Genomic DNA, 19,017 nt, shown 5'->3' with positions numbered 1-19,017 from the left:
CACATACTCAAATACTGTAGATCCTTCCTGCACAAACTCTCCAGAATATTTCTCTTTGTTTTCTTCATCTATGCATTCATCCATTCTGTGTTTATGGAGGATGTATTCTGGGCCAGACAGCGTACCGGGTTGGAGGTACTGCAAGACTCATGCTACTGCTAATTCCAGGAACTAAACAAATAAACCTCCATCCCTTAATACCTTATAACTTCTTTTTCTTTCTCTGCAATTCTAGTTTCCCCATTTCCTACCTAGTTAGCATTCAAAATAAAAATGTTTCATAAAATGTTTTGATTTTAAAGCCATGTGTCTGGATTTTTTCAGTTTCTAAAGCTTCTGCAGTTTTTTCCCCAGTGTATCTACGTGTCCAGTCTTTTCAATAATGTTTCCCTCCACATGTATTGCACACACACACACACACACACACACACACACACACACATACACACACTCCAGCGTTTAGTCTATTTCTGAACACAGGAATTCTTACCTCCATTCCAGTTACTTCCAGCCTATTCACCCTTCATATTCATCCCCCAATGTCCATATTTCATTTCTTCTCTCTGATAGGATCTCATGTCTCATTTCCAATGGCTCTTGCCTGGAATGTGTTGTATTTTTGTTATTCTCTCATATGGTATAGATATATAACCACTCATGACCCACTTCCACAAGAATCGAATAAATATCTCAGAAATAACTCAGAGCGTGAGTTTCTGTAGTGTAGTGGTTATCACGCTCTCCTAACACGCGAGAGGTCCTCGGTTCGAAACCGAGCAGAAACAACTGTTTTCTTTAGCATCTCATTAGACAGAAAAATCAGCCTACCACCTCCCTTAAAAGCAACAAAGTGGTCATCCCACCTCTGTTTGTTTGTCATTTTGGTTTCGTTTTTAAGCAACAGGTAATTATCCTTAGATAGTCCTGTCGCATTAGCCAACTGTTCTGGGTGAATCTTCCCAACTGGGATGTGTTCTCTTCTGTCCCAGAAAATCGGAAACGTGAACCTTTGGGGTGCCAAACTTTTCCCATTGCGACGTTCTCCTCCTTTCCTTAGCACAAAAATAGGTACCAACCGCTCCTTTGCCTAGGGCGTCTTTGAGGTGTGCCCTTATTCGAGTCAGTCTCCCACTAATGACCTTGACATTTCCTGAAGTTCGGACCACCCAAGAGTGAGTAATGAATTGGAGCGGTACTCTGAAAAAAGGAAGGAAAAACAGGGCCTTGCAGGGGGAATTAGCTCAAGTGGTAGAGCGCTCGCTTAGCATGTGAGAGGTAGTGGGATCGACGCCCACATTCTCCAGCTTTTACTCTCAACTGAGAAGCTCCACATGACAACCACAAATCTTCCAACTCACAGAAAAAAAGGAGAAAATTAGACATTTAATGAATTAGCTATGATCCTAAGAGATATGCCCGATTGCTATTTTTATTCCTTTTTCTTCCTGCAACTTGGCGGAAATGCGACACAGTCCTGAGAAGCGCAGGGCAGAACAGGGTCAATAAAGCCACAGCTTTCTTGTCAGTGACTGAAACCGAATGCCTTAAGTGACCAGAAAATATCTGGAGAGACATTGGAAAGCAAACACTTGAAGTTATTAGTGAACTCCTGATTGCACCCGCGAGCAGTGTTATAAATGGTTCTGATCCTAAACAACATACCACTGGCCACTGGATTGCATACACTCCAGAGATCTCCAAATGGTATCGGAAAAGCTTTGGAAATGGATCGGACTTTGAAACCACAACACACTGGTGGCTCCTTGAAATTTGAACACAAGACCATCAAGTGGCCAGCAAAGGCAAGCTTGGCAATATTCTTCATAAGATGAACAAGACACAAAGTCTGATGTAAAAATGGCCAGGTTATAATCCAACATTATTCAGCATAAGAAGAATGAAGAAAATCTTTATTAACTTGGAAAAAAGAACCAACAGATAACAATACTGACATGACACAGATTTTGGAATCCTCTGACAAATACCTTGAAGCAGTGATTTTTCAGTGCTTTGAGAGTTAGGGCTGAGAACGCTTTGAAATGAATGGAGTGTTAGAAACTCTTAACAAAAAAAAAAAAAAAAAAAGGGATGTATAAATCCAAACTGAAACTTCAGAACTGAAAATGTATTAACCAAAATTATGAACAACACCTCAATGGATTGTCTTAATGGCAGAAAATGATTGAGAAAAAGTCAGTGAATGTGAAGATAGAACAATAGTAACTATCTAATCTAAAAATGACACAATGAAAAGTGTATTTTGAAAGATGAACAGAGCCTCAGGTACAAATTGGAAAATAGCAAACATCTTGTATTCACATCACTGTAGACACAAAACAAGAAAAGAATGAGAACCTTAAAAATGGGAAATTTTTTTGAATTATTAGTGGCCAAAAACTTTCCAAATTTGGCAAAAGATCTAAACCAGATTCAAAATGTTCAGTAAACTTCAATAAATCCGCAGTCAGACATACCACTATTAAACTGCTGGAAACAAAAGGGAAATTTTTCTTGAAAGCAGCCAGAAGAAAACTCCAATCTGAATGGTTTTGGATTCCTCATCAGAAATCATAGAGGCCATAAAGAAATGATATGACTATATTAAATACTGAAAGAAAAGACCAGAATGCTAATATAGCAAAATATTCACACAAAAAGGTAAAAAATATATTTTGATTTGAAGTTATACTGAGAGAATCCATTGCTAGCAGAAGTGCTTAAAAAAAAAAAAAAGTAAAGTTCTGAGACAAGAAAAATGATACCAGAAGGAAATTTAGAATAGCATGAATGAATGAACAATAGCAGAGATAGGAAATATCTAGGTAAATATGACAGACTGTTATTCTCTTGAGTTCTGTAAAGTATGTTTGATGTTTGAAAGTGAAAATTATAACATTATCTCATGGAGTTTTTATTGTATCTACATGTACTGTATATATAACATAAAGGGGTTATGGCCAAGGTACCTAATGGTGGTGATGTTTCTAAACTCAACATGAATGGTAATTTATTGGTTCTAAATATATTGTGAAATTTTAAGGATATGTATGGTAATCAAGAGACTACCTACTAACAATATTTAAATAAGCCAAGTGAAGGTAGGAAGAAAATGTAACAAAGAAGAATGAAAAACAAAGGGAACAAACCATTAATAAATTATTAAATAGTACATCTATATGCAAACTTATTAATAATAATATTATGTGAGTTTCTTATAATCAGTATATTTATTTTTAATATATTCTGACAATCTAGACACATCAATTAAAATCAGAGTTTGTCAGAATGTATTAAAAAATATGCTAAACTTAAGAAACTCATTTCAAATGTAGTTGTGTGTGAGACTAAAATTTAAATACAAGATTAAAGTTATATAGGCGATTGAAAGTAAAGAATGAGAACAGAGACACCATACAAGGATTAATTTTTTAAAAAATTGCTGAAGTGGTTATATTAGTATCAGATAAAGTAGATTTCAAAGCAAAGAAAATTTCCTGGTGTAAAGATAGAGGTTACATAATTATAAGGCATCAGCTCACCAATGAAATAACTATTCTAAAAGTATAGAGCTTTTAGAATAGAAGATGACTAGAGCTTCAAAACTCATAGATAAAAGCTTATAAACCTGAAAACAAAAATAGAAAAATCCACAGTTACCATTACACATATCAACACTCCTCTCTTATTAATTGACAGATCTAGTAGACAACAAATCAACAAACATATTGAATAACTAAACAACACTCTCCATCTGTGGATCTAATTGACCTTTTAAAGAAAAATATCACAAAGTAGATGGAAACAAGTGTCAAAGAGTTGAGATCATATCAAAACTGAGAAATCAGGAATTGTTGGAGTGAAGGAGAAAAAAAACTTTTTGAAAGTTGTTTACCAGTAAATGCCAGTGAGACTGAAAGTGGTGAAGCTGGAAGTGGAACATCCTTGTCCATATCTATCCTTCCAGCTCCAGAGGTCTGGGTGGTCAGGTTCCTTCTAAATCACCTGAGTCTACAGCAGTGCCTGGCACAGAGCAGCTTCCCAGTGAATATGTACTGAACGAATGGAAAGGAAGTATAGATTTAAAAGAGATTCACAAGACTGATGTTCAGTATGTGGCAAGACAGTGGATGTGGGTTTTGAAGGAGGAGAATGAGCCAAAGTTGACTTGGAAGTCTAAGCCCAAAAGTCCAGAACAGGGGAGGTTGGAAATTAGATAGTTGGTGTGTGGATAAATGGGATACTGTGGAGAAGAACAGGCAGTGAGATCATGAGCTGGAGCAGAAAAAAAGATCACAATTTGAAATCTAGTAATCTGTTTATCAATTCATGCTTTGCTGGTTAGCAGATCTGAGACCTTAGAAACATTACTTAATTTCTCTGAGCCTCCAACATAATCTGGAAAATACAAATTATATACATAGTTGTTGCCAAATTTCAATTGAACAATATGAAAGTATCTCTGTAAATTTCTTAGTATCATTTAGTGGTACATAAGACTGGGGGAAAAATGGAAGTTTTTTTGGTTAAGTTTAGTTTGTGGTTTTTTTGAATCAGGAATGTCTCCAGTCATGTCTGTGCAAGTGGTGATGCAGAGTTAAGACGGAGAAGTATAGACTGTATATAAATTCACTGACAAATTCACTCAGTCAGTGAACTAATATGAACTGGGCACCTCCAAGCTTCTTTTGAACATAGCGTTCCAAGGGAAGTGTAAGAGTGACTGAGATTTCTGAGGGAGGGAAGAGGCTGATCATTGGAACATAAGAGGGAGAAAGAACAGCAAAAGACAGGTACAGTTGTCTCTGGTCCTGCAGGCAGAGGGTCCAATTACTGGATGAATACTGCAAAGGTGTAGACTCCATCATCTCTTGATGTGGTATCCTTCAGGTGCCGAATTGGCTTATGTGCAGTGATTGTGTTCTTTAAATGCTGGAAACTGATAAGGCAGTTGTGTTTGGAGAATAAGATTTTATATTTTATTTTGAATGTGAGCAGGTCATAAAATTTTCCTCTCTTAGTGCAGTTGGCAGCATATCAGCCTCATAACCTTAAAGTGTGGATCTTAAATTTTGCAGAGGGCAGGTTTTCTTACTTTTCACAGTTGATGTAACATGAGATTGCTCTATGTAGTATGTTCAAAAGAAAGGATTGGAAATAGAACACAAAATAAAAGCAGCAAAAACAAATTTTAAAAAACCCCAAATCAGTAAACCATTTGTAGTTTGTCCCAATCCCCACTGAGAATGGTTAAATCACTTCCCAGTGGTTTGATAATATGTGTGATGAAGAAATTTAGATTTCTAGAAATGCCAGAAACTACAAGGTATATCCTATAGTTGATCTTCCTCACCATCTGATGAGGGAAGTAGGGGAAATTCCTCTTCCAACTTTGTGTTTTGAGGGAAACTTAATCTGTAGTTTTGGGGTGAAGGAAGTGTAAAGTCATTCATTCATTTATTTATCTAACAAGTTTTTCTTGGGCACATATCCTTTTGGGAACTGTTCTAGGTGCATTAATTCAAGAATGGGAAAACACACACACACACACACACACACACACACACACACACAAAATTCTCTTCTTGTAAAGTTATATCCCAGGTGAGAAAATAAAGAAATAGACAAAAAGCAAATAAGAAAAAAATGAATAATAAGCTAGGTAATGTTTGCTATGGGGTAACAGTTAGTCAGTAAAGGTGATCAGGAGTGTAGAGGTGGCATGTTTAGCTTTGAAAGGAAGAGTCAGAAAAATTTTTACCTTGAATATACCATTTAGTCTCTTCTTGTTTGCTGGGATCCTTGCCCAAAGCTTTCCTAACACTTTCACTAAAGTAATTTTTACACATCAAGGCAACTGGAGGTTATGAAAGCTTTTTTGCCATAAAACAGGTGGGCACCAGGGAGAAGATAAACCCAGAAGATGGTTTTTGGTCTAATATCCAGTTGGACAAGCAAAGGGTAGTGAAAGGCTCAATGTTCTGTATGGGATATTTCCTTAAGTCCAGTATTTCTGGAATCAAGTGTGAGAAGAGAAAAGAAAAGACATAGAGATGAAGAATGGGGCAGAGGCAAGGGCCTGAGTCGCTCTGAAATGCTTTAGCTAACCCTGCTCATGCCAAGGACAGCCCTGTGGGAAGTAAGCAGATGCATAACCAGAAAAATGCATCTCAGGAGCTAGTCATGGCTAAGAAATATTTTAACACCTTGAGGAAGAGATGCAAAGCCCAGGTCGTTATGCCTGTGTTTCTGTTTTTCAACGTTGTTCCCCGATTCCAGTTTCCTTTTGGAATCTCGAAGAGCTATTAAGTTCCCTTCAATCATCTGATCCTCCAAAGACACAACACCAGAAGCACAAATCCACTCTATATCACTTCAAGATTAATCGGCACATTAATTTACATTCTTTTCTTAGGGTTTTTATAACAGCGTTATCAAGTGAGTAGGCGCAAAAGTACACGTGGCCCATACGGGGGTCGAACCCGCGACCTTGGCGTTATTAGCACCACACTCTAACCCAGCTGAGCTAACAGGCCTGACACCCCCAACACTTCTCTATATTTGGCTGGATATTTAAAGATGAATGTTATTTCAATCATCAAAGAAAGTTTTTTTCCTCAAGTTCATCTCAGAGCTTGAAAGAAGTTACAATCCATGATTTGTTTTAAGCCTAAAGTTTCAGCTAAAGTTTCTGCAGAAGGGAAGTTCAATTATCAAAATTTCAGATGCCTGCTTAGGTGTTTTATGACGTTGGGTTTTCATGAATAATTTATTTAAAATGGAACCTCACCATCTTTCACCCTGTCTCTCTGGTGCTTCTCTTCCTCCTTTTTACTTTGCTTCCATTTCCTCCTGGGTGACCCTCGGAAAACTGACGGAAGGTGAAGTTACCGCCACTAGCTCTCCACCCTCTGTCAAGGCAGATGTAAGTCGCCCACCCAGGCTCCTCCGCACGTTGGTTTCTAGCACAGTTCCCACTGTGTTCTCCACTCATTTCCCCCTAAAGGGAGTATTTGGTTCCTCCCGCTTCCCATTTTTAGTTAATTTGGGAACATATTCCCATACTGCTATTTGAAAAAGACACTTTAGATAAATACGTTTCATTGCAGTCTTTGTGTATGTGTTTCTTTTCTTCTTCATGAAACAAATTTAGTCGATTGACACCTTTTGCACAAAAAGACTCAGCTTTGAATTTCCGACTCACGACCTTGAGAATGACTCGCTAGGAGCTCCACGGATCTGTCTGTCTGACCAGGTTGATACTTTCTGCTCCAAAGATCAGACCTAATTTCTCCTCCGCCTTCTGTGCTTCCGCCTAGCAGGCCATTTCTCCCGTAGAGAGAATAGCGGTTCCTAAGGGATTCTTTTTTGGAAAGTGTCTCGGATCCCCTCCTAATATGGTTCACAGCATGCTCCGTCAATAGAGTGGTAGAATCCCCAGGGGTACCCACGGTAGCTATGTATTGCATTGTTGAATAAATAAGAGTCGCAATCCACTGCTTTGCTTTATATTACAGAAGTTCAGCCTCCGTGCCTGGACCATTATGCTAATATCCTGTTTCTTCTCCTCGCTATTCGACTTGACTCTCACGTCTCCTCAATCCATTTTTCACGGGGTTGGCCTGTCTTTCTGCCTCATTCCTGAAATTCTGTCCACTGACTCCTCTATGCAAACTGATCCTTGATAATGTTCCTTCGTGCGGTATTTCCTCCACCCCACCCCCAAGTTTCCGCTCTTTGCACTGTAGAGAAATGCCTTTCCGTGAGGTAGCTGGAGGTGTCCTCCGCAGAGAGTTATTTTGAACATAGCCTTGAGTAGAGAAAACGGAAAGGAAAAAAGGAAATAAGGCTGTCAGAAAATGGCTTGAGAAAACACACATTCTCATTATGCCTTTTTTTCTGATCTCAAAGCCAGAGTCCCCAGAAGGGGAAGAAAGAAATCACTGCGGAAATTTCCGAGGTTATTGTGGTTAGAAAGCAGAGCACTAAGATCACTGTGCGCCACTAGAAACGGGCGAGCAACATTTTGCTCCTACTCTTTTGTTGTAATAGTGAGAAATGTAAACACTGCACGAACTTGGGTGAGGGGGGCGAGATGAGAGTATTTCCGGTATGGCAAATTCCCATGGATGTTTCAGAAACTTCGAAGAGCCCTGCATTTTGCTGCATTTCCTGATCATCATTTGTTTCCCAGAGAATTTCCTCCATGCAAGAACATGATGCAGAGGAAAACTCTTCCTCTCTTCGCCTCCAAATTTTGAACTTGATGACTGACCAGAGCGACCATCTTATCCCCACACCAGCCAAGTCCCTTAGAACATGAAAAGTTTAAAACAGGCATTTTCAAGTCGTCAAGAAAAGAAATATCTTTCAGCCTGAATGCAGAGACTAGCAGCTGCTGCGAGGTCCCATTCCACAAGCCATCTGCCTGGGACACCCGCGGAATTCTTGCGCGGTCATTGAACACCCATGCTCTCCTTCATCACTAGAGAGGCTTTGGAGGACACAGTTTCGAGGATCCAGAAGAGACCCTGAGCCTTTTACATCCTGGAGAAAAACAGGAGAGTCCCGGAGAGGAGTTCACAGTTCGTGGCATTGCGAGCAATAGGACGTGACACCTGAAAGACATGATCATTTTCTAATTTCCTCAGACTATTTGAGGTATGCTGAGAGATCATCAGTTTGAGGTTTTCTCGAGGACCATCCCTTTCCCAGGGCCGCTTTCATGTCCTGAGCATCAGCCACAGAAATCTTGGGATATGTGGGGCTTGGGCTCAAGTTGAAAAAGGAGAAAGGCTGTGAGGGAGAGCCCCAATGCTCAGTCCTGCTCAGTGAATTCCTTCTCCTGACTGCTTTGATCTTAATAGATTCTGAGAAGATGATGGGCTGGAATTGCTTCTAGGTATTTTCTGCTATGATGTTTCTGCATATTTGTGTCTATCTCCAAGAGTCTCTAAAAACAAAAGAGAAAAAACTATCCTGGTTTTGTGTGTGTTACACAGGATACCGGCCTCTTTGTTTCCTTTTATAACTTTGAACGTTTCTAAAATTATTGCTCAGGACCTGCATTACCAGTTGAAGTACAGAGTCACAGACGACGTTGATGGGATCCCGGGCAAATGGGTAAAAGGACAGACTTCCCAACACTCTCTTTCTTCCCCTCTTCCTGTGTGAATTCATTTTCTATAAATTCCATTGAGTGTCATAACTTTCCTTTGCCCGGATCTCCAGCTCTTTGTAATCCCCTCCCCAAGCCGGAATCTCCTGAGACCTTAGACCCGCAAGTTCTCTCTCATCTAGCTTCTCTAGGTCCCTGTCATTGGCCTTTCTTATTTCCCAGGTTAGATCCCCACGTAAATCCCAGATCCAGTTAGCGGAGAGGTCTGGTCACCATTAAAATTAAGTTTTCTTGGCTTCTATAACAGAGGATTGGGACCCACCTGACATACAGCACAGCGCATTGCTGAGGTGAAAAATGACCAGCTCAGCCTCGCAAAGACCTTCTTCCTCTTTGAGCATCTCTGGACGCTCGGAGATCCTCCATCTCTCTTCCACTGTTTGCCTCCACTAGTACAAAATTGGAGTGTCAGTTAAGACATCGCGAGCCTTATCAGGTGTGGAACTATACGGGGGGCGGGGGGGGGGATCAAAACTCCGATTTACTACACTTCCAATATTTCAATGTCCAATATTTCTCTGTCATCTATGGGCTCATAGAAGTTTTAAAGACTCACCCTTGCCCCCCACCCCCACCCCCACCCCAAGTCAGTGTTTTCTAGATCTATGTTGAGCTATAGTCAACAGGGAAATTGCGGCTACCCATCAACAGGGTAAGGAGATGCTCAGCTGGAGAATGTGGGCGTGGATCCTGCAGGCTCCAGCCTGCGAAGGTGGTGATGTACAATTGCCACGGCTGTTTTGAGCGTGTAGTTATTTCGGGCCAGCAGTTTTATGCTCCTACCTGGCTTTTCAGGACTACGCTGGACCCCCAAGAGTCACAGCCAGCAGATGGAGTGTCTCCAGAACCCCTCAGGGAAACAGCCATTGTGCGGAGCCAGGAGTGGGTATCTAACGGGGACCAGAAGCGGTTAGCCTGAGAAAGCTCTGGTCCGGACACAATTTCACTGTTTGATACTTCAGAACAGAAATAACTTCGTCCCAGAGGTAAATAAGTACAGAAGCAAATACCAGGAATACGAACATACATAAGAGAAAGGAAAGAAAAAAAGACATGCCCTCTCTGAGGCTCGAACTCAGGACCTTCAGATTATGAGACTGACGCGCTGCCCACTGCGCTAAGAAGGCGTTGAAAACGCGCCCTTCGCCATACTATAAAGAAATTATCTAATTTCTTTCCCCGAAAAGGACTACATTCTAGATTTTCAATTTCCTTGGTCCAGAGTTACTGGTTATCCAAGATATGTCCAAATATCTGGATTCCTTTTTAGCCCCGCGCTCAAAAGAGCTTCATACCTGGAAACTAGTGTATCCACTGAACAACTGTGTATCCACTGAACCTCTGGCTGATATTTTCCTTCTAATTTTCTGTTCATCTGGATCTTCGTTCCCTCAGAGATGTCAGTCGATTTTTGTTTTAAACCGTCCATAGTCTCCCCAGTTGTAATAGTAGACTCTCACCAAACAGTAGTTAAATGAATATACAGTTCCCAAACTTACCTACAGTCCACACTTTCGTGTCTTAATTTAAATCTACACTTCCACCTATGTTGCCTGAGATATTCCCCTCAAAACATCACAAACTCATTTTATAAGTCTCCATGTTTTCTTCACTTCTATGTACAAAAAATTCTGTTCCATTCTATCAAAGTAGGAGGGTATAGCTCAGTGGTAGAGTGCATACTTGGTATGTATGAGGTCCTGGGTTCAATCCCCAGTTCTTCCACTAAAGTGAATAAGTAAATCTGACTACCTACTCCCCCCGACCCTTGTCCTGCAAAAAAGATTCTATTCACTCAATTTCATCTAGCCCAATTTTTTGCCATAATTCTATATATCAGAATTATAGAAATGTAATTTTATATATCATTATTCACACTTTACTGATGAAACTGAGACCCAGTAGAAATAGATTCACAGCTGCTAAATGGCAAAACCAGATGTTGAAAGCAGATTTTGCTGATTCCAAAAACTGCTTTCTTCACTTTAGATTATGTTCTTTCCATCATTTCCCCCCATATTTCCACATTCACTCATTATACAAATATTTATAGAATTATAAATTCTTCAGTCCATTCAACAGACACTAATTCACAACCTGCCACGTGCCTTGCACCTGAGTTCAAAACTTCCAAGTCAACCTTGGCCTTTTGTCCCTCAAATCTTCACAAATACGTTAGATCATCAGTTCTCAAAGTGTAGTGCCCAGACCCATGGAGGTTCTGAGATACTTTCAGGATACCTGTGAGGCAAACAATATTTTTGTAATAATATCAAGGCTTTATTTGCTATGAAAAATATCTGATGGTGCACAACAGAGCACAACAGAGCACAAAACTGCTGGTCCCTCCGATCTGTCAAGGCAGTGACATCAAGTGATACTAACAGCCATTGTGTCCATCTGCCATACACTCAGAAGAACGAAAATGTATTTTACTCAAGAATATCCTTGACAGAGCAGTAAAAAATATTTTTTTTATTAACTCTCACCCTTAAGTACATGTCTTTATAATAACGTGTGTGAATAAATGAGAAGTGCAGAAAAAGCACTTCAGCTGTGCACCAAAACAGATAATTGTCTTTAAGAAAAGCAGTTGGGTGACTTTTGAGCTATGAGCTGTTCTAGCTGTGGTTTGTTTATTTGTCTCATGGGACTCCATTTTTATTTGAAAGAAGTAACAGAAAAAACTATAATATATTCAGACACTTTATTGAAAATAAAAAGAATTCAGCCTGTCACTTCAAAGAAAATAATTGACAGAATTTGTTTGCAATGATAAAATATTAGGCTTCAAGTGAAAATTAGCATTTAGTAAACTTCATGCATTGTAGTTTCCCAATACTTTGAGATGTTTCTGATGAGATTGGTGATGTTATTAATGAATGTTCTTTTCTGTATTTCTTTGATATCGTATGCTGAAATGTTTCAGGGCTTGGAAAGGCTAAACTTCTCAGTGGACCAACTTCTTATCAAATCATGCATGGGTAAAAGATCCTTTCAAAGTTAGTAATAAGGTTTCAGATTCCACATTACTACCAACCCTAAGAAGGTACTACCTGTCAAGTTTTGGTATAAAATCAAAGAAGGACATCCACAGTTACCTGAAAAGGCCATTAAAATACTGTTTCCTTTTCTAACAATATATCTTTATGAAGCCAAACTTTCTTCATGTGCTTAAAACATTATATTTCAACATTTTGAATGTAGAAAGAGAACTTAAAATCTGTCTTCTATTAAGGCAGTCATTAAAGAGAGTCATAAAATACATTGTTATTTTTCATAAAATTATATTATTTATAATAACATCTAATAGATTGATCCTTGTTATTAAAAATAACAAATAGACATTTTTTAATTTGCAGTTTTAAATTTTAGCATAGTAAATATTGATAGATATAATTCACAAAGATCTTTGTGTTTCATGATAATTTTTAAGAGTGTAAAAAGTTCTGACACCAGAAAGTTTTGATGACCACTACAGTAGATTATTTATACAGAACCTTTCTTGACTCTCCCTCTTTCTTTTCATTCCATTATTCATTCTACTCATAATTATTGAGGACTGGTTCTGTGCCAGGCACTGTACTGCGATTGGGGATTCAGAGGGAATTGGGCAACCCTTGATCTCAGGAGCTGACAGGATAGAACAAGGCCCAGGTCCCACACTCTCAAACTTCCTCATTCTTACAGCTAAAAACATCCTCCTAAATATTTCATTTTGATAATATAACCCTGGTCTGGTGTCTCTTTGAGTCTTAACTGCCCATTCTATTAAGGACACCAGTCAGACTAGATTAGGGCCCATGAGTTGCTTAGGAATCTGTTTGCCTGTCTTTTGGTCGAAACATCCAGTTTAATTTTGTTGTGGCCTCAGCACGTTGTCTATATAAGGATTATGAATTATTTGGGATTAAATTTATGCCAAAGAGAGCCATATTTTCATAAAAGTACCATGGTACACTTAAAAAGAAAGTATATTCTACAGTTACGATTTATAATATTTTATACATGTTTACTAGATAACTTCATTAAGCAGACATTTCAAATCTCATCTTACTAATTATTTATTTAACAAATATCTTTCAATTTTATATTATGTGTATTGGTGCTTACTTTTTGTAAGGGCATAGAAACTAACTTAGTATTCTATTTTCCTGGTAAATTGTTCTATTTTTACTATGCTTTTCTCTAGAAAATGTTTTAACTAAATATTTAGTTTTGTCTCTGACATAATATTTTATGTCTTCAGCTTTTTTTTTTTAATTAGACAAACAGCTTTATTGATAGATGAGGAGAGCCAAGCTCTCTCCTCTCCTTCCCCACCCCACCTTTGCCGTGATCCCAGAAGTCTTCACTTCAGGATAAGGTCGTCCAGGTGGTCCCGAAGCCTAAAAGTTCACCAGCTGTCTTTTTTTTTTTTTTTTTTTTTTTTTTTTAGGATTGGCCAGGTAGAATTTTCCAACCTTAAACTTTCAAATTTCAAAGTCTTAATTTTTAAGTATGGCTCCTGTAAACAGTATATATGGCTTTTAAAAAAATTAATCTAGCCTGAAACGAATTCTCTTTTATTAGAGAAGTTAAGTTCATTTATATTAATTGTGATGTTATTGTATTTGTGTCAAGCATTTCACTATGCCTTTCTCTTTCATTCCTGTCCACATTTTTATTGATGTTTTAGCTTTTCTTATTAAATATTTTTCTCTATCATTAGGCAGTAATAAGCTCTATGTCTATTATTTTATCCACTTGCTTAGATATTTTATTACAACTATTTTGTATAATAGATAATAGTGTTGTTCAATATTTCAAACTATTGCTGAATAAAAGAAAATTTTCAAGAAACATGTATGTTATTTTTTGTCCAATATTTTAGTTCTGCTATACTTTCCAAAGTATAATTCAGCATTGTTTTTCAAGAAGTTAACATATGTTTATATTTACTCATGTATTTATGTGTTTTCTCACCATAACTTGCATTGCAAATCTGACAGAATGCAAATCTTTGTCATTTTTGTTTATGGATTTGTCCAAAGAGTCGAGAACAATGTCTCTGAAAATATTTGCTGAAGAAATATATCTATAAAAATTTCCTTCTTTCTATATTATATTCTTGAGATTTCCTTTATTGAGGGTCATTGTGGGATAAATTCAAATTTTCTTTTGTCTTTTGATATCTTTATGTCACTACCATCCTTCAAAAAAAAGATTCACTAAATAAAATTTCAGCTGAATAGATCTTTTATTTCTTCAACTTGAAAATCCTATTAAGCTATTTTCTAGCTGACAATGTCACCTTAGTAGGCAATCTGTTTTCTATTTTTTTAAGGATTATTAGTCTCTAGTGCCGCTTTAGCCCTTTTTTCCTTTTCCTTTTCTTCTTCTTCTTTCACTATGATGTAACTAGTTATGGATTTCTTTTTATATTTCCAGATTTTGGTGAATTGACCTTCTTGACTCTTTCCCTTCCTATAAATCTTGAATTTACAGGTCAAAAGATTTTAGGTATTATGTGTTCAGTTTTTTATTGTGGGTCCCATACCCAACCTCCTCTCCTCATAGATAGACGTTATTGCAATTGTCACTGAATATGCCAGTGTTCAGTCAGATGACCATCCTTGATAATCAGCAGAAAGGAACTGATGGAGGCATAGCCAAGCGTTAGAAATGTCTGAATATTAAAGAGCACTAACTTATTGCTTAAGATGAAAGTAATAAAACCCTCCCAGATTTTATTACCATCAGAAGCAGCCTCCTAAAAATGAATAGCAAGTATAAATTCCAGAGCTTCAGATTATAATGCTGGCAAGGGGTGATATCAGCAAGATGGCAAAACAGAAAGCCACAGACCTTGCTCCCTGACAGAGACGTCAACCAACACCATTGATACTGTTGACATCAGTATATGATCCAAAAAGCCTTTATGAGAGCTCCTAAATCAGTTAAGAAACCACAGTGCCCCAAGCAAGTGCAAAGCCAAGAACAGCTGCATTGAAATGAATAAATAAAGCCATTGTATTCCACCCATTATAAACTTTCCTCCAAGCTGACAGAGCTCAGTGAGAGCAGAAAAAAATGCCCAACTTATTGCTTCTCTCTTGGAAAGGAAAGAGCAGAATGGAACATATGTCCAACATTTTGGGTGGAGAGGATGCCCAAGGGACTGGTTTCTGTCTCACCTGACTAGGAGCATTGACAGGAAACCATCAAACTTCAGATGCCTGGGGGCCACTGGGAACAAAGGAGAGCTTGGCAGCTTGTAGCAGAATCACAGTACCTGCAACACCACAGATAAACACCAGAGGGAGCAAGAAATTATGAGCTCTGGAAAAAGGAACAGACAAACCTCTCTAACTGGGAAATTACAAGCACAGTGTCAGAGAAGACCTCGGAGAGGTCTTCAGAACCTCTACCCAGGCTGATTAGTGAAGGTTTTCCCCTGTGCAAAGTCAATCTGTAAAAGCTGGGAGAAGTGGCTATTTTTTAAATGCCCAAGTCCCAGTAAAAAAAAAATAAAGCATATGAAGAAACAGGGAAATGTGATGCAATCAAAGAAGAAGTATCTCCAGAATCAAACTCTAAAGAAATAGAGCTTTATGAATTACCTGTCAAAGATTTCAAAATAATCATTTTAAAGAAGCTCAATGTGCTAAAACAGAACTCAATAGACAACTAAATGAAATCATAAAAATGATAATATCAACAAAAAGGAGCAAACTATTTAAAAAATAGAAATTCTGGAGCTAAAGAATGCCATAATTGAATTTTAAAAATTCGTTATAAGGATTCAACATTAGACCTGATCAAGGAGAAGACAGAACTAGTGAACTCAAAGACATGCCCTTTGAAGTGATTGAGCTAGATGAGCAAAAAGGGGGGAAATGGAGAAAAGTGAGAAAAGTCTAAGGGACTTATGTGACATCATCAAACAGACTGAAATATGGGAGTTCCAGTAGGAGAGAGAGAGAGAGAGGCAAAGAGTTTATTTGATGAAATATGGCTAAAAACTTCTCAAAACTGAGAAAGGAAATGGATATTCAAATTTAAAAAGCTCAAAGGACTCCAACTAGGATGAACCCGACCCACACTAAGACACATTATAGTCAAATTGTCAAAAGTCAAAGATAAAGAGAGACTCTTGAAAGTAGCAAAAGTAACTCCTCATGCACAAATGAATGCTCATAAGATTATTAGTGGATTTCTCAGTAGAAACATTACAGCCCAGAAGGGAGTGGGATGGTATGTTCAAAGTACTGAAAGAACTAATAAATGAATTCAGTTAAGTTGCAGGATACAAAATCAACATGCAGAAATTAGTTGCATTTCAATACACCAACAACAAGCTAACTGGAAAAAAAATTTTTTAATGTTAAATAAATAACATCAAAAAGAAGAAAATACTCAGGAATAAATTTAACTAAGGAAGTGAAAGACCTATACACTGAAAATTACCATTGATGAAAGAAACTGAAGAAGACATAAATAAATAGAAAGATATTTCTGTTCATGAATCAGAAGAATTGATACTGTTAAAAGATCCATGCTACCCATAGCCATCTACAGATTCAATGCAATCCCTTACAAAATTCCAATGGCATTTTTCACAGAAACAGAAAACACAGCCCTATTCATATGGATCCACAAAGACCCCAATAGTCAAAGGAATTTTGAGGCAGAAGAACAAAGTTAGAAGCATCAAAATTCCTGACTTCAAGCTTTATTACAATGCTATATTAACCAAAACTGTTGTACTGGTGTAAAAAACACACATAAACCAATGGAACAGAATAAAGAGCACAGAAATAAGGCCACAAATATATGTTCAACCAATATTTGACAAGAGGGCCAAGAATATTCAATGAGGAAAGCATAGTGTCCTCAGTGAATGGTGTTGGGTAAACTAGATATTAATATGCAAAAGAAGAAAAGTACCCTTATACCACTCAAGAAATCTAACAAATTGGATTAAAGGCTTAAATATAAGACCCAACAACTGTAAAACTACTAGAAGAAAATGTAGAGGAAAAGGTTCTTGATATTGGTCTTGGCAATAAACTTTTGGATATAACACCAAAAACATAAGCAACAAAAGACAGTCTCTTCAGCAAATGGTATTGGAAAAACTGGACAGCAGCATGTAAAACAATGAAGCTAGAACATTCCCTTACACCATATACAAAAATCAACTCAAAATGGATCAAAGACTTAAACATAAGACAATATACAATAAACCTCCTAGAGGAAAACATAGGCAAAACATTATCTGACATACATCTCAAAAATTTTCTCCTAGAAGAAATAAAAGCAAGAATAAACAAATAGGACCTAATGAAACTTACAAGCTTCTGCACAGCAAAGGAAACCGTAAGTAAAGCAAGAAGACAACCTACGGAATGGGAGAAAATTTTTGCAAATGAAACCGACAAAGGCTTGATCTCCAGAATATATAAGCAGCTCATACAACTCAATAAGAAAAAAATAAACAACCCAATCCAAAAATGGGCAGAAGACCTAAACAAGCAATTTTCCAAGGAAGACATACAAATGATCAAAAGGCACGTGAAAAAATGCTCAATATCACTAATTATCAGAGAAATGCAAATCAAAACTACAGTGAGGTATCACCTCACACCAGTTAGAATGGCCGTCATTCAAAAATCCACAAATGACAAATGCTGGAGAGGCTGTGGAGAAAGGGGAACCCTCCTACACTGCTGGTGGGAATGCAGTTTGGTGCAGCCACTGTGGAAAACAGTGTGGAGATTCCTCAAAAGACTAGGAGTAGACTTACCATATGACCAAGGAATCCCGCTCCTGAGCTTATATCCAGAAGGAACCCCACTTCAGGATGACACCGCACCCCATGTTCATAGCAGCACTATTTACAATAGCCAAAACATGGAAACAGCCTAAATGTCCATCAACAGGTGACTGGATAAAGAAGAGGTGGTATATTTATACAATGGAATACTACTCAGCCATAAAAACCGACATCATAACGCCATTTGCAGCAACATGGATGATCCTGGAGAATGTCATTCTAAGTGAAGTAAGCCAGAAAAAGAAAGAAAAATACCATATGAGATCGCTCATATGTGGAATCTAAAAAACAAAAACAAACAAACAAACAAAAAAAACAAAGCATAAATACAGGACAGAAATAGACTCGTAGACATAGAATACAGACTTGTGGTTGCCAGGGGGGCGGAGGGCGGGAAGGGATAGACTGGGATTTCAAAATTGTAGAATAGATAAACAAGATTTTACTGCATAGCACAGGGAAATATACACAAAATCTTATGGTAGCTCACAGAGAAAAAAATGTGACAATGAGTGAGTATATGTCCATGTATGACTGAAAAATTGTGCTGAACACTGGAATTTGACACAACATTGTAAAATGATTATAAATCAATAAAAAAAGTTAAAAAAAAACCAAAAATAATCAAGTAGGACCACATCAAACTAGAGAGCTTCAGTACAACAAAAGAAAACATTAATCAAATCAAAAAACAACCTACCAAATGAGAGAAAAATATTGCTAACCACACTTTTAAGAGGTCAATATCCAAAATATATAAGGAATTCATACAACTCAATGGAAAAAAATTAATCCAATTAAAATCTGGGGAAGGTGGTCCAAGACAGTGATACAGGAAAATCCTGAACTTACCTTCTTCCATGGACACCAAATCTACAGCTACACATGGAGCAATTCCCTCTGAAACCCAAAAACTACCTGAACAGCTCCTTTACATCAACTAATGAGAAAAGGTCCACATCAAAGAAGACAGGAGAGGCTGAGACATAGGCTCACCATAAACCCTAGCCCCTGAATGGCAATC

At 37.8% G+C, this 19,017-nt stretch overlaps 4 non-coding genes across 4 annotated transcripts; 2 read left to right on the top strand and 2 right to left on the bottom strand.

Annotated features, from left to right (window-relative positions):
• Nucleotides 1-712: 712 nt before the first annotated feature.
• On the top strand, nucleotides 713-785 carry TRNAV-AAC (transfer RNA valine (anticodon AAC)). Its single transcript has one exon. It is a non-coding gene; the product is annotated as a tRNA-Val (tRNA).
• A 5,673-nt stretch (nucleotides 786-6,458) lies between these two features.
• Nucleotides 6,459-6,533, bottom strand: TRNAI-AAU (transfer RNA isoleucine (anticodon AAU)). The gene has a single exon. It is a non-coding gene; the product is annotated as a tRNA-Ile (tRNA).
• Nucleotides 6,534-10,229: 3,696 nt separating this feature from the next.
• TRNAM-CAU (transfer RNA methionine (anticodon CAU)) lies at nucleotides 10,230-10,302 on the bottom strand. Its single transcript has one exon. It is a non-coding gene; the product is annotated as a tRNA-Met (tRNA).
• Nucleotides 10,303-10,827: 525 nt separating this feature from the next.
• On the top strand, nucleotides 10,828-10,900 carry TRNAT-GGU (transfer RNA threonine (anticodon GGU)). Its single transcript has one exon. It is a non-coding gene; the product is annotated as a tRNA-Thr (tRNA).
• The last annotated feature ends 8,117 nt before the right edge of the window (nucleotides 10,901-19,017 follow it).

This window comes from Camelus dromedarius, chromosome 19 (assembly GCF_036321535.1).
Source record: "Camelus dromedarius isolate mCamDro1 chromosome 19, mCamDro1.pat, whole genome shotgun sequence".
NCBI lineage: Eukaryota > Metazoa > Chordata > Mammalia > Artiodactyla > Camelidae > Camelus > Camelus dromedarius.
This window is presented reverse-complemented; position numbering and strand designations above follow the sequence as displayed.